At 42.1% G+C, this 13,955-nt stretch overlaps 1 protein-coding gene across 3 annotated transcripts in view; it reads right to left on the reverse strand.

Moving 5' to 3' along the window:
- Positions 1-12,549, reverse strand: part of cdc42 (cell division cycle 42) — a 28,919-nt gene extending 16,370 nt beyond the window's left edge. The window contains exon 1 of one of the 3 annotated variants that reach the window (XM_066691446.1): positions 12,426-12,548. The gene's annotated coding sequence lies outside the window, so the exon portion shown is untranslated. Of the gene's footprint in view, positions 1-12,334 lie in introns of all 3 variants that reach the window. The other 2 variants (XM_066691447.1, XM_066691448.1) reach the window with 2 other exon arrangements.
- Between the last annotated feature and the right edge of the window lie 1,406 nt (positions 12,550-13,955).

Below are 13,955 nucleotides of genomic sequence, written 5' to 3' on the forward strand. Positions count from 1 at the left end.
ACCTGAGCATTGTTTCTGACCATGTCCATCCCTTTATGACCACCATGTACCCATCCTCTGATGGCTACTTCCAGCAGGATAATGCACCATGTCACAAAGGTCGAATCATTTCAAATTGGTTTCTTGAACATGACAATGAGTTCACTGTACTAAACTGGCCCCCACAGTCACCAGATCTCAACCCAATAAAGCATCTTTGGGATGTGGTGGAACGGGAGCTTCGTGCCCTGGATGTGCATCCCACAAATCTCCATCAACTGCAAGATGCTATCCTATCAATATGGGCCAACATTTCTAACGAATGCTTTCAGCACCTTGTTGAATCAATGCCACATAGAATTAAGGCAGTTCTGAAGGCGAAAGGGGGTCAAACACAGTATTAGTATGGTGTTCCTAATAATCCTTTAGGTGAGTGTATATATATATATGTACACGTGTATGTGTATATATGACTACCTGCCTAATATTGTGTAGGTCCCCCTTTTGCCGCCAAAACAGCCCTGACCCGTCGTGGCATGGACTCCACTAGACCTCTGAAGGTGTGCTGTGGTATCTGGCACCAAGACGTTAGCAGCAGATCCTTTAAGTCCTGTAAGTTGCGAGGTGGGGCCTCCATGGATCGGACTTGTTTGTCCAGCACATCCCACAGATGCTCGATCGGATTGAGATCTGGGGAATTTGGAGGCCAAGTCAACACCTTGAACTCGTGATTCATCAGACCAGGCCGCCTTCTTCCATTGCTCCGTAGTCCAGTTCTGATGCTCACGTGCCCATTGTAGGCGCTTTCGGCAGTGGACAGGGGTCAGCATGGGCACCCTGACTGGTCTGCGGCTACACAGCCCCATACGCAGCAAACTGCGATGCACTGTGTGTTCTGACACCTTTCCATCAGAACCAGCATTTGACATATATATATATATATATATATATATATATATATATATATATATATATATATATATATATATATATATATATATATATATATATATATGACACACATCAGTCTGAACTGCCTTCTCAGCACACAAAGCTTGTGAAATGTCATAATATGATCAAGGTTAGAGAACAAAGCAGCAGGTGATAATGTAATCACCTGCTGCAGACTAAATATTTGCTTCCCGAGTGGACAGCGCGTCACTAATCAGCAGGGTTTCTATTTAAAACAGGCAAAATGTATTCCAACATGTGCCGTCACCTACAGATGTGGGTCTATATGGGAAAACTAGGATCAATAATGAAAACCTTCCAAGTAAGTCAAAGTTACACCACCCTTTCAGTTACCAATCACCCCCAAACCACACACTGACAATATACAGTGGATTAGTAGTTCATTCCATAGAGGCTATCGGAAGTAGTCCTATACTTCAGGGGTGGGTTGTACTAACGGGATCCGATCTTGATCTCAATTGTGTTGTACTAAATGGATCAAAGCTCAATCTGAGATCAAATCCGAGCTCAAAAATGATCCTGCTTTTTGAGCAGGATCAGAGCTTGATCCGACTTTTTAAAATGCATGAACTCCGTATATTTCAGCTAGTTTGATGCTACCTGGCATCAAACGCGCAGACCGCAGGTATTTAAAGACAGGCAAAAGCCTTTAGAGGTTTATCGGGAGGAAGACATATGAAAGGGGTACAGATTTAAAGCATGAAGCAAATTTAACCTTGCAGACATAATTGATCCTGTTTTAGGACCTACATCGAAGCGTTTAGTATGGAGAGATCTTGCAACCGGGAGATTTGAGCAAATAAATAACATTATCGTTGTAGACCAATCTGGTTAAGCACAGATAAACAACGAAAATGTGACTTACATTATTACAAAGATTTGCACTTTGAAAAGAACAATATCATGTTTCTATTGTTGTGTCTATGATGAGGTGTAGTTAGTGTGCAATTTGTTTTACAATAATGTAAATAAAAACCTATGTAAAAGCCCTTATTTCTCCAGCACCCCATTCTAAGGAAGAAAGGTGACCGAGCCGACAGAGCAGCTCCACAGCTGTGCAACGCTAGAGAAGCGGCCACTCCATAGTTTTAAGACATTTGTTAAAACTCACCTTTTTAAAAAGCTGTTAAGGATCTCTTAGTTGCAAGTTTATTTTAAATACTCTTGAGTTGCTGCTGCGGTGTTGCCTGTATATGATCTTGTCTGTTTTTACTGAATTGTAGCGCTATTGGGTATGAGAAAAGCATGGTATACATACAATTGACTATTGGCAAATTATTATTATTGTAGTTGAGCATTTAAAGAAACAGTGGCATAGCTTATGAGACATACACCAGTACAATAAACTGGAAAGGTTGTGGACTTAGTGAGGTTTTAACGGATCCAATGGGCAATGTCCTCAACGGACAACTTTACGGATTACGGACTAATTAATTGAATGTTTAATTAATAAACCTGTCAGCAATACAACACAGAATAGTTTTCTGAAAGGTGTATGATAGTATTGAGATGTTCAAACAGCCGCACAGAGACGGACGAGCCGGTTCACGTCAATAGGAAACTGCTGAGTCACCGCCCGCGCTGCTCAATATTCGGATCCAAAAAAAAAAAAATCTGATCAACAGATCCTGATCTTGATCTGCTTCGTACAACGTCTTTTCATGATCCAGGTCCAGTGAGCCCGGATCTGATCCCATTTTCTGGCACTGTTAGTACAACCGGCCCCATGTACAATAAAAGGAGCAGCTCAGAACTACAGACAGCTCTTTGCAAGTCTGCAAGGATACAGGTGTTTAAAGTCAAAGGGTAATTGTAATATTATAACATTCTAACAGTTGACAATTTTAATAACTTTTATACGGTTGCATTTCTGTATCAATCTTTCAATGCTGCAAAGTAACTGACATGGGAACTAACACGATAAAGTTAATATTCCAACATTTTTTCATTGGACAGCCAACTGACCTTCAACCCCACAACCCTAGCATACGAAGTGCATTTCAAATCTCAGGAAAAACAAGTGTGTTGCCAGGAAGGTCACTTAAAACAAGCACTGGCATACCTAGTAAGAGCGTCTGTATTCGATTCCCGTTGGCATTGTTCCTCCAGGATTGAAGGTTGGTTATGAAGAAAAAGTATCACCTTGGGCCAGACACAATTTAAAACTGCAGATTTTAAGGTATTTATAGTGTTGAAAGCCACAGGTTGTGTATCTAATGCGTGTTACCTTATTTTGAGTTGCATTAAATACATGTTTGGGGAGTTCATTGAGTTTGAGACTACTAATCTTCAAATCCTGCCTACAAGGAAGGCAGTGTCCATGTCAACAGCTACGAATGCCGTTTCTCTGGAAATTACCCAAACTCTGAAGCCCAGCTAAGCAGTGGCCGAGGTTCGGCTAGAATCTGACTTGATTAAATACAAAACCAAACCGATAGCAGCACACTCATGTGCCCTAAGATACGCAAGTATAATTTCCCCATATTACCTTTTTGTTTTGGTTATTGCAAGTTGTCTTGCCAACCATTGTCCCTTGCCAAATTATTACCGATTAAGCAGACCATTTACTGCACATAAACAATATTCCTCTCCTCTTCCTCAATGTGCAAGTTCAAACTGCAGCAATGATGCTGAAGAGAAAGTTTGCTTGAGAACCTCTCCGTTGGTATCTGACTCGCATTCTGCTTTGAGAAAGTCACCTCCCCGAGTTGTGCGACAGTCTGGAAAGAGCAATGATCCTTTTTAAAGAAACAATAAGCAAACATCCTTCATGATACAAAAGGCCTAGCTTTCAGAAACTCAGAAGAGAGATTGCTAGTGGCGAGAGCACAGTCCCTGCAATACAAGAGATGGATTGCTCTGGCAGAGTTTTCCAAAGCACACATTCCCAGCTTATTGTTTGTGATGGGGAGGTTGCTCGTGCTGACCCAGCTTTTTTTTTTGTATACAGGAAATTAACACATTCCTTGGCAGCCTCACAGCATTTACACTAGTTTTCCCTGCTGATCCAAAACAAGCATCTGCAGAAATCTCCCACTGCTGCCTAATGAAAGGAGGGTCCCCGCTGTACATTTTTTGGCAGCGGTCACTGACAGGAAAACTGTGGCAAAGCTCCCCCGATTCCAGCTCCATAACCTCATTTACACCAAGCAAAGCCGTGCCCAATTTCAGCTTGATTTAAGAACTCCTTTCAGTCGGTCTCTTTTGCAGAGCTGTACATAAGGGTAAACCCTGACCTTCAAAAGGTACACAACATTGCCGAACAAGGGCTCCTGCATCAAGTGAAAACACGTTACAGCTGGAACAAAGCCAGGTACAGCTTTGTCAGTGTCAAATCTGGCAAATAAGATTTGCAAAAAAGTGCAAAAGAAATCTAATTTCTGTAAAACAATCTCCAGGTTTATATTTTTTGGAAGTGGATACAAATATTGTATTGAAAGTTTAATCTTACATTAAACTACACATTGCTAACAACCAGACAAATATTACAATCTAAAAACAGCAGTTAACTCCAAATATGTGCCCTATCTTTACTTGTTTACGATTTCTTAAGTGTACACAATGTTATTTTCCATTTTTCAGTTGGTGATGCATGCTGAAATATGATTGCCGTGTGCTGAACCACCTTAGGCCTAATATTGATTGAAATGTTTATAGAAAACAAAATGGTTGAAGATTGTTACTTTTGCTTTCAAACATCTTCATCATAGCATATAAAAGCCTGATTAAATGAACATTGCAAAACATGATACTAAATCAAATGTTCCCTCTTAATGGACTCCATTAAGTAAGATGTAAATAATGCAGACTACATGCGCATTAGATATTCTTTTTAACCTGTCACATTAAAATCTCAATACCCATGTTTAACCGTGTGTACAAAACGATATAATTCTAATAGTTTATTTTTATGTATTGTGTATTTGAGATACAATAAACAATCCCATAGCATGACATTGTACTTCTGTTTAATTGTTGTTTCATGGATTTATACCTTTCCATCATATTTTTAATGTAGTCTTAATTATATATACTTGATTATAAACTGTGTTCTACATTTACATGTTTTTTTTTTTTTTCATAAAACTGAACATCTGTCAACACTATTTAGATAAAATTTCCATAATTAACACACATCTACATATAGCAAGTTGTGTTCCATAGTTAATACTGCTCAAACTAACTTTCACCTGGCTGTCAAATCTTGTAGCGTCTGGTGAGAATTTATGGCTGGAAACTTGATGAAACAAGATATAACAAGCAGCGTACAGGCTAAGACACTTGCAATCTGACGACAGGAATAACTTACTAGACCACTAGTAAATCGTCAATCAGAACTTGGTATTCAGTGTAGATATCACCCAAACAATGTACACAATCTGCCAAGAAAGGAAAAAACAAAACTCAGAATTGCTGGTCATCCTGCAGGCTTCGGAACATTATGCTTCTGTAGTCCTGATCAAATTGTGGGTCATCCCAGTTGTCCGGACTACTATTTTGTCCTCTACTGTCATTATACCACTTCCTTAGTTTAATTTCCTAATCTCAAATCAGGCACTCACTGTGCCACTACAGTACTCTTCAGGTCTGCCATTTTGGCATTACAAGAAATACTGGAGGAGGGGAAAAATACAAATCAGAACCAAAAACATCAGGCTCAGCAGTTACTGACCAAACAAAGTTTTGTAATCCAGAAAAAGGTATTTTACCCTTAGTTCCATTTAACAATACAAAAGCAAATGCACAAATCCTTCAGAAATGAATGATGGACAAGTATAAGCATGTCCTTTTAATATGAATTTGACCACTTCAGTTCTCTCTAACAGTCTTGCCTAGCCTTAGATAATAAACAGATCTGGGAAATAAAATAGCACCTCCAATTCCCCCAAGGAAAATTCTATTCTACTAAAAGAGAAAATATCTAAGGAAATGTGAATAACATTGAGCAAGAGTAAAGCCGTGATAAAACCATGAATACACAAAAACAGCACAGCACTGGACATCTGAAGGGAACCTGAGAAAGCACAGGAATTGCACTGCACTGCTTTCCATTGTAAAGCAAGCACATTATCAAAAGCACGGGGTTGCACCGGTCGCCCCTCCCTCCTCTGTGAGGAACGCTGCATCTGTGCACCGAAGAATTACATCACCTAGTTAACCGTTACAGCGAGAGATGCACCACCCACGCATTAGCGGGCAGAAAGGGCGTTCCGATGGCCAGCGGGAGACCGGCCCTGTCTGGGCTGCCCATCACATTAGCACGGCTCATTCTAGAACAGAAAGAAGAGGGGGAAAAACAACCAACAATCACTACCTCTCTTTCCTGCTGTGCTGGAGCAGGGCCGGGCTTCCTGCGCGCTGAGCAGCCAGCTGACACACTGCAGAGCTGTGCTACAATGAGACGAGCGCACTGAGGCGGGGAGGCAGCGCTTATCAGCCCCGGCTTCCTTCCACACTCCTCAGCAGCTGCGGAAGCCAGTGTGACCTCATCTCTGCAATTCAGACCCAGAAGCTACTACACTGCAGGATCCTCCCCCCTTCCACCACGCCACCAGCATTTTCGGAGATGGAGGGGGGCTCATGGCGCTCGTTAACACCTCGCTAAAATGCCAGGCCTCAAATTCGTTACGACACACAGAAGGGCTCCAGATTCAAAGAGCTGCTAAATCTACACAACATTCCAGCTAAGCCTGAGCCATGCGGAGTGCAATGTACTTTTAAAACAATTTTTTCAGCAGACATAGCAACATATTGTTGAATGCTGCTTGAATGCACACAAAAAAGCAAAAACACTGCACCTCACTTTAACTGGAAAGTAGGAGCTGAACTGTGAAACATGCCAGTAAAACTGGGTCAAACAATCTGCAGATCTTGGCTCAGAGACCCAAAGCCCCAACTGGGTTTGAATGTTGCCAGAGATCACTGAACAACAAGGGTTGCAAGGGAGAAGGGGGAGGGAAGCCAGAATCTGAGATTTATGGACTAAACTAGTCCTCCTGCTTAAATCCTCAGTACATCTCATCAGCAATCCTCCAGGCCCGTCCTGGACTGCGTCGATCAGAAACAGCCTCTGGTAACTCAGTGGGAGCGTAAGGAGGAAATGATTGAAATAGTGCGAAAGGCTCGACTCACGCTGTCAGCTCAGCACTGCAAACAGGAAACTGAAAAGCCAAACTACAGAGCACTGAACATAAAATAAGTTAAAAAGTCTTACTCCCACTGAATTAGCAGTCAACCAGTTTGTGTTTAAAAACTTGTTGCCCTGTATTACACACACACACTAAAAAAGTGAGGTTACAGTGGACAGAGTACAATGTTTTCTGCACAGATTCCTTCGAGAACAGCTTCCAGCTTTGGCACCAGAGCCATTCTTAGCTTGAAAACAAAGCCTTGTCAGATAACAGTGGGTGGCAGGGTCTTGTGATACCCAGAAATGAACTACCACAATGGATACAAAATGCATAACAAAATCTAATATTGCACAATCCAACCAGTGCAGATCTGAACAATCACGAAAGAAAGTGCAAGCTTCATCTGTTCTTAAATAACTGTAACCAGAACATAACTGGACCTTTCAAAGTCGTCACCCTTACAAATGCTCAATTTCAGTTTCCAACCGCTACCATACGGAACAAACTTATTTGTGCCCATCAGTAAAACAAGAAAACGCTGCTCAGTCTTGCGAAAAGGATAAAGACTCAAGATCTGCCTTCTTCCTGTAACAACTAGATTCTTCACCACTGTTTTAACAGGAAGTGTCAGTTCCTCTGAGCTCTGGGCTTTCAGGGGCCTAAATTTAACTTGACAGAGAAGGAAAGTATACAGAGGGTTCCTACGTGTAACAGCACGGAGGACTTTGAACATCTTTCAGGGCGGATGACTTTTAAAGTTCCAAGTGACTCCTTTTTATTTGTACAAGGACAAGAATGAGAATTAAAATTGCTGATAGCACTAGACAGCTGTCAAATATTTAGGAGTGAACCCCACCGCCACCCCCGACACACTTCAGTGATTTAATCAATAATAAACCAGAGGTTCTACAGAATTTGCATTGCCTTTGTTAGCTCAGAGTGCTGGATGACACTACAAACCCTTGTTTTTCCTCTTATAGATATAAAACTCACTATTTTTACATAGCTGTGTATGCGGTTTTCCTGATACCAGTTCATTTGCATCGCAGAAGTGTACAAGGAATGCACTGCAGATCTAAAAACACAACAGCTTAGATTCTGCAAAGACCACCCTGCAAGGTTTAGACCAGGGGTGTGTGATCCTAGTTAACAGAAAGTCTTCTGGTTTACGCTCCGACTGGAGTGATAAATTATTTAATTGACCCAGTTATTTTAAACAAGATTATTTAAAGGGCTTTTAACGACTCAAGATTTGCTTGATTCATGATAAACAGCAATTTGCAACCAGTAGAGAAGCTTTCCATTCATCCAGTTAATCGGATCATAGAGTGGAGTATCTGCTCCATAGCGAAAACAGATGCCAGCCATTCATTTGACTTATTCCCTTAAAAAAAAAAAAAAAAAATCACACTCCAAGCTCAGAGTTTGCATTTCAGTATGAAACGCACATTAGAAAGACAAAGGAAAGGGGAGGCAGCGTTTGAGCTCCTCTTAAATTTAATGCAACGGATAGTGTCACTCTGATGTGTCATAACTTATAATACAGGTCCAAAGGAGGTGTGGATATTGAGGGTGGGAACATTAAAATCAGATGCTAATTTCAGTTTTGGAAATGCTGCACGACTTTTCAAAACCAGATACACTAGCCACCACTAAAGATGTCCCCCTCCTCACTGGCCACGTGTGCCCACTTCCTTCAACACAAAACGCAACGGTTAGATTCAGTCTAAAAGAGCTCGACTTCAGTAAATAATCCTTGCTATAAAACACTGCAGTTCTTATACATTTCATTAAGCTGCTTAACCTCACATGCAAGTCTTACACTTCACAAAACTTGGTACCCTGTGCATTAGCCCATTTCCCTGGAGAAGCAGTGCCTCTGCCCTCACCGGGACTGTGCGTGCCTTTCTGCAGGAGCAATGAAGAACGAGGACTGTACTGAAACACAAATGCCTGCCAAAGGAACTATAGAGTAAAATGATGCAACAACATTGTCACTAGCTGTCCAGGGTATTCCCAAAGAATGTTTCAATCTGTTAACTGAAGTAAAACCTAGTGGTCATAAGACTTACTAAACTATGAGTGGGTGAGAGATTATCTCCCAATTGGGATCATTTGGAGGAACTGATAATGTATTCCCAAGCACACCATTGTAAGTATTCTTAAAGGAACCTAATTTTATATCCTAGATGTTTTTAAAGGTTTATACATTACTCAAATGTCCATTTTTATTTGAATGAATGTAGTTTGTATTCTCTTGAATGCCTCAAAAGTAAATCGTTGCTGGCCTGAATTGTTAGTTCCACTATCTTCCATCTACTGTGCAAAAGAAAGGCCACACAAAAAACAGCAGCACAATCAGCAACTACTGGAATGGTCAAAAGGATCACACATGTTTATTTAACGAATGCTGGTGCTGCTGTGGAACTGGCTTTCAATAAATAAATAAATAAAATAAATAAATACACACATATACATACACATAAGTGCAGCAGTTGCTCTGGTGAGCAATGAGAATATACTCAATTTCTAAAAACACTGCTAACACACATTTCCCCTTCATTTCAGGAAAAGTTAGGGAATCTGCCCAGGGTGCAAAATACAGAACCCAGTGCCACACCATTGTACACAGCACACAACTGAGCTCCCAGTCTCCAAAAATTAATTTGATAAAGAGCCAGGGGTTAAAACATGTTTTATTTTTTTAATGTAGCATTCATGCATGCACTTCTAATTGCAATATTTCTGTTCCCTCTTGCTCTCCTCTGGTGGCAAAGCTTCGTGGGAACATTGTTGTGATCCACTCATGTGGCAAGCAGTCCACTTCAATCCTCATCACTTTCTCAGGAGTCTGCCCTGTTTGGCCATCATTGAACACACAAAGTCCAATTGTGAGAATACAGATTATAACCGTTTGATGAATCCACAAAAGTTCACATTGGCTTAGGCCACACATCCAAGATGCTTAGCTCAAGATTTCTCTTCTTATCTGGTGGTAAACAAAAAAAAAAAAAAAAAAAAGGGACAAACTGACCGAAATACACTTTCAACCGACAAGTCAGTAGGTTAAGCTGGACTAGTTTTTTTCTTTCATGATTAAATGTCTGAGGAGACCTAGCAGCAGTACACATTGGGAAGGTTCCTATAATTACAGGACACCAAGCATACATAGAATTGAATTCAAACACCCAAGTACATCTCGTTATTGGATGTCTTTTGGTTAAGAAAAGGATGCTTGTGTGTCTTATCACAAGTGATCTACCTACTGGCAAAGAACTGGGCAAGCTGTTAATGCGTATGTTTGCATGATCAGATGATGAACATCTGTAGATATTTCCATTTTAATTAACACGATCTACACCTTGCAAAAACCGTTGTGATGATTCTGCTCTAGGGTGTTTCAAAATCAAATCCAATAAGCCTCCATCTTTATCAGATGCAGAACATTTCAACTTAAGTGTGGAAACACCATCAAGAAACCACGATATAATATTAGGGATGTGACTATTCCCCCCCTCCCCACCCAAAGACAAGCTAAATGCAACTGCCATCATAATTTACACACACCACACCAATGCTTGTACTTCTTACATATTAGTAATATTACTGTAATATATGAAAATTGAAGGAAATCAAAAACATTTAGTTATCTTGCCCACTACAAGAGACAGTGAAAAAATATTTCAGCTCTTTATGGTTAGAGATCAAAACCATTGCATACCCTCACAAGGATGTCTAAATTACACTGCCAGAATTAATCAGTCTTCTAATATCCACCTAAGAGTGAAATGATCATACAGTGCTTTTGGGAGTCGAAAGAGGCAGAACGGAGTTAGCTGAAATAAGACTGATGTTGTATGATGTCACAAAATAACTGAAGAAAATATAACTGAACTAAAATATTGCTAAAGAAAAGGCTGAGCACAAGGCAAAAACTACCAAAACCAAAAAACCTCATGTTGAAGGAAAACCATCTGCTGTCAGGTCAAGGCCTTTAGTCAATTAGGGTCTTGCCCAGAGCATTACATTTCAAAATTAACGAACAGGACAGAATAGTGGATCATGAAGCCAGGATCCTACAGATCTGCAATTTCCCATTGCAAACCATCAATGCCACTGAAGAACTCCCAATAAAGAAACACAGAACCATCCCATAATAAGGATAGCCTATTGAGAAGTAATGCCCATATACACAAACACAGTGATTCCAGCTCATTGTCAAAGACCCTGCATTTCAGCTTACAAAACATGGCTTGGCACAGTACACCATACAGTTTCAACAAATTAAAGTTTCCTCTAGCAGGAGTGCAAAAATGTAACCGTCACAAGCTCCTGCAATGGTCCTTTCTGGCAGCAGAGCATATGCAACACTACCTGGTGACTGGGAATCGATTAAAACCTACAACTGTGAAGCGCTGCTGCGATGGAGTCCGTCCCTTTGCAAAGCACAGGCAATAGGCGACACCCTGCCGCTGCACAACCACCGCACAGCCAACACACACAGCTGTCAAACCCTGGACGTGCCACAGCATGACAGGGGACCGTTAACTGTAAGAGACCGGGCCGGACATCTCAGTGCAGGACTAATCAGACACACAGACGGACAGCCAGCGATCCTTTTAAAAAGCAACACTCGCCTTAGGATTGACTGTTGCGCGAAGTGCCAGTCTTGTGCATGTCAGTCGGTCAGCATGTCAGGACAGATGTGCAGCCGACAGATGCGAACATCATCGCGGCCGCTCGGGCAGAGGAGCAGCGGCGCAGCCCGGGATCCGCAGCCTGCCTTCCGGTCGGGGATTTAAGCCCCTCGCCCGGGTCATGCCGCGACTCTCCCCCTATTTATCCATATTCTTACATCCGTGCTGCCGATTACTGCAGATCGACCTTTGAGCCGTCGATGTGTTATCGATGACCGGCTCTCTGACACCGCGCATCGCTTCCTCCCTCCCTCCCTCCATCGCTCGCCCTGCCCGGCTGCTGTCTCTCCGATCGCCATTCCTCGCTGCCCGGTCTGATCCGCACAAACAGCGCCTCTCTGACACCGACGCCTGGGCTCCGCTGGGCCCGGTGCCGGGGGGGATGCGGCGGCCGGGTTTGGGCAGCGCCTGCTCGGATGCCTGTCCGCGCACTCAATTCAATTGTATTGTTCATTTTTATTACTGAACGGGGAAAATAAATCGCCCCCCCACACACCCCCTGAACGCCTCCTTTCCGCCGCTTTGGGTGGAAATAACCCGCAGATCCGCGCTTACCTCCAGGGCACACTCGGCCTCGACCGCGATTGGGAGCCGATTCCGCACTTTTGACGGGAATAAAGGAGAATAAAGTGGCCGCCGCGCTTACCGTCTCTCTCCGGGTAGTGTCTGCGCCGGGCGTTGGCAGCTTCGCGCTCGGGGTTCCCCAGTCTCAACTGCAGGGGCACGTCGTACGTAGCGTCTCATATCCGCTCCCGGGGGCGGGCCGACGTGACCCACAGCGAGGCTGGCCGGCGTGATGACGCAGGGATGAGCGGAGCCGTGCAGACGTGCATACATCTGTCTATACCACAAAACCCATAGATGTGTGTGTGTATGCTTTGTGTTTTATAATGCATACAAAATGATGGGGTCAATAAGCAAGTTGGCATAAACTATGAATTGTGCTGGAGATGCACTAGCGCCCTTAAGGAAAAACATGTCACATCACTCTCAGTACTTGTTATTTTCTTTCTTCTTATTTAAATGTTGTCTGTCCATGTTTGTAATGTCATAGCATCCGCTGAGTTCATATTACAATACAAACACAACATGATTTTAAAAATTAATATTGGATATTGCAAATATTAATATTTTGGCATGTATTTAGGTGTATTCGTGTAACGAGAAAGCACCCTCCACTATCCAGGTGTTCCTGCAGCATTGTTGGGGGGGGGGGGCACTAGAGATTGTGCCTTTACTCTCAATTGCATAATCCTGAGCAATGGCCGAGGATTTAACATACTGGGACCATGGAAAGATGAAAACAATGAAATTTGGTCATGTTTTCTACCTTTTGCAAATGGGTTGAAATGATATTCCATCTACTATTATATTTCTTAGCAGACACTCTTATCTGTGGTGACTTACAATTGTTACAATATATCGCATTATTTTCACAAACAATGACCCATTTATAAAGTTGTGTTTGTACTGGAGCATTCTGGGAACAGTGCCTCACTCAAGGGTACAACAGCAGTGCACCCCACCTGGGACTGGACCCCCGACCCAGGAGTCCAGAGACCTGAGCGCTACACACACTGTTGTCCATATTCAAAACATAACAGGGATTACAATTTCTAAGCAGCTCATAGTCAGTGAGGCCCAGAACGGTATTAATCTGTGTGCAGCTGATGTGGTAGAAACTGAAAGTTTGGGAACATTTAAAAATAGACTGGATAGGATCCTTGGATCACTTAGATATTAATGGACACCAAACGAGCACGATGGGGCGAATGGCCTCCTCTCGATTGTAAACTTTCTTATGTTCTTAACATGTGGCTTCTGTGATGATACTGACAACCCCTATATATTAGTAGGATTCGTACACTTGATGAATAGGTTTTGTGACAGTGTGTTCTTGTTTGAATTTTAAATTTTACTTAAAACAATAAAATGATAACCATCCTGTTTGCAAAGGATGTGCACTTTGATGTTACAGAAATCTGAATAATGCTTGCATGCTAGCCAAACCACACTTTCTGTCACGGTTTCCGGTTCCAACTATACTGGTGAATTACACAACGTGTGCTAAAGTCTTGGTGTAATTTGACACATGAGCATATTAAATACTACATTAGGCAATTCCATTCTTTTTTAAACTGCTCATTCTGTTGAGCACTGTATCAGAATGGTATTG

Source organism: Amia ocellicauda, chromosome 18 (genome assembly GCF_036373705.1).
Source record: "Amia ocellicauda isolate fAmiCal2 chromosome 18, fAmiCal2.hap1, whole genome shotgun sequence".
In the NCBI taxonomy this organism is placed as follows: Eukaryota; Metazoa; Chordata; class Actinopteri; order Amiiformes; family Amiidae; genus Amia; species Amia ocellicauda.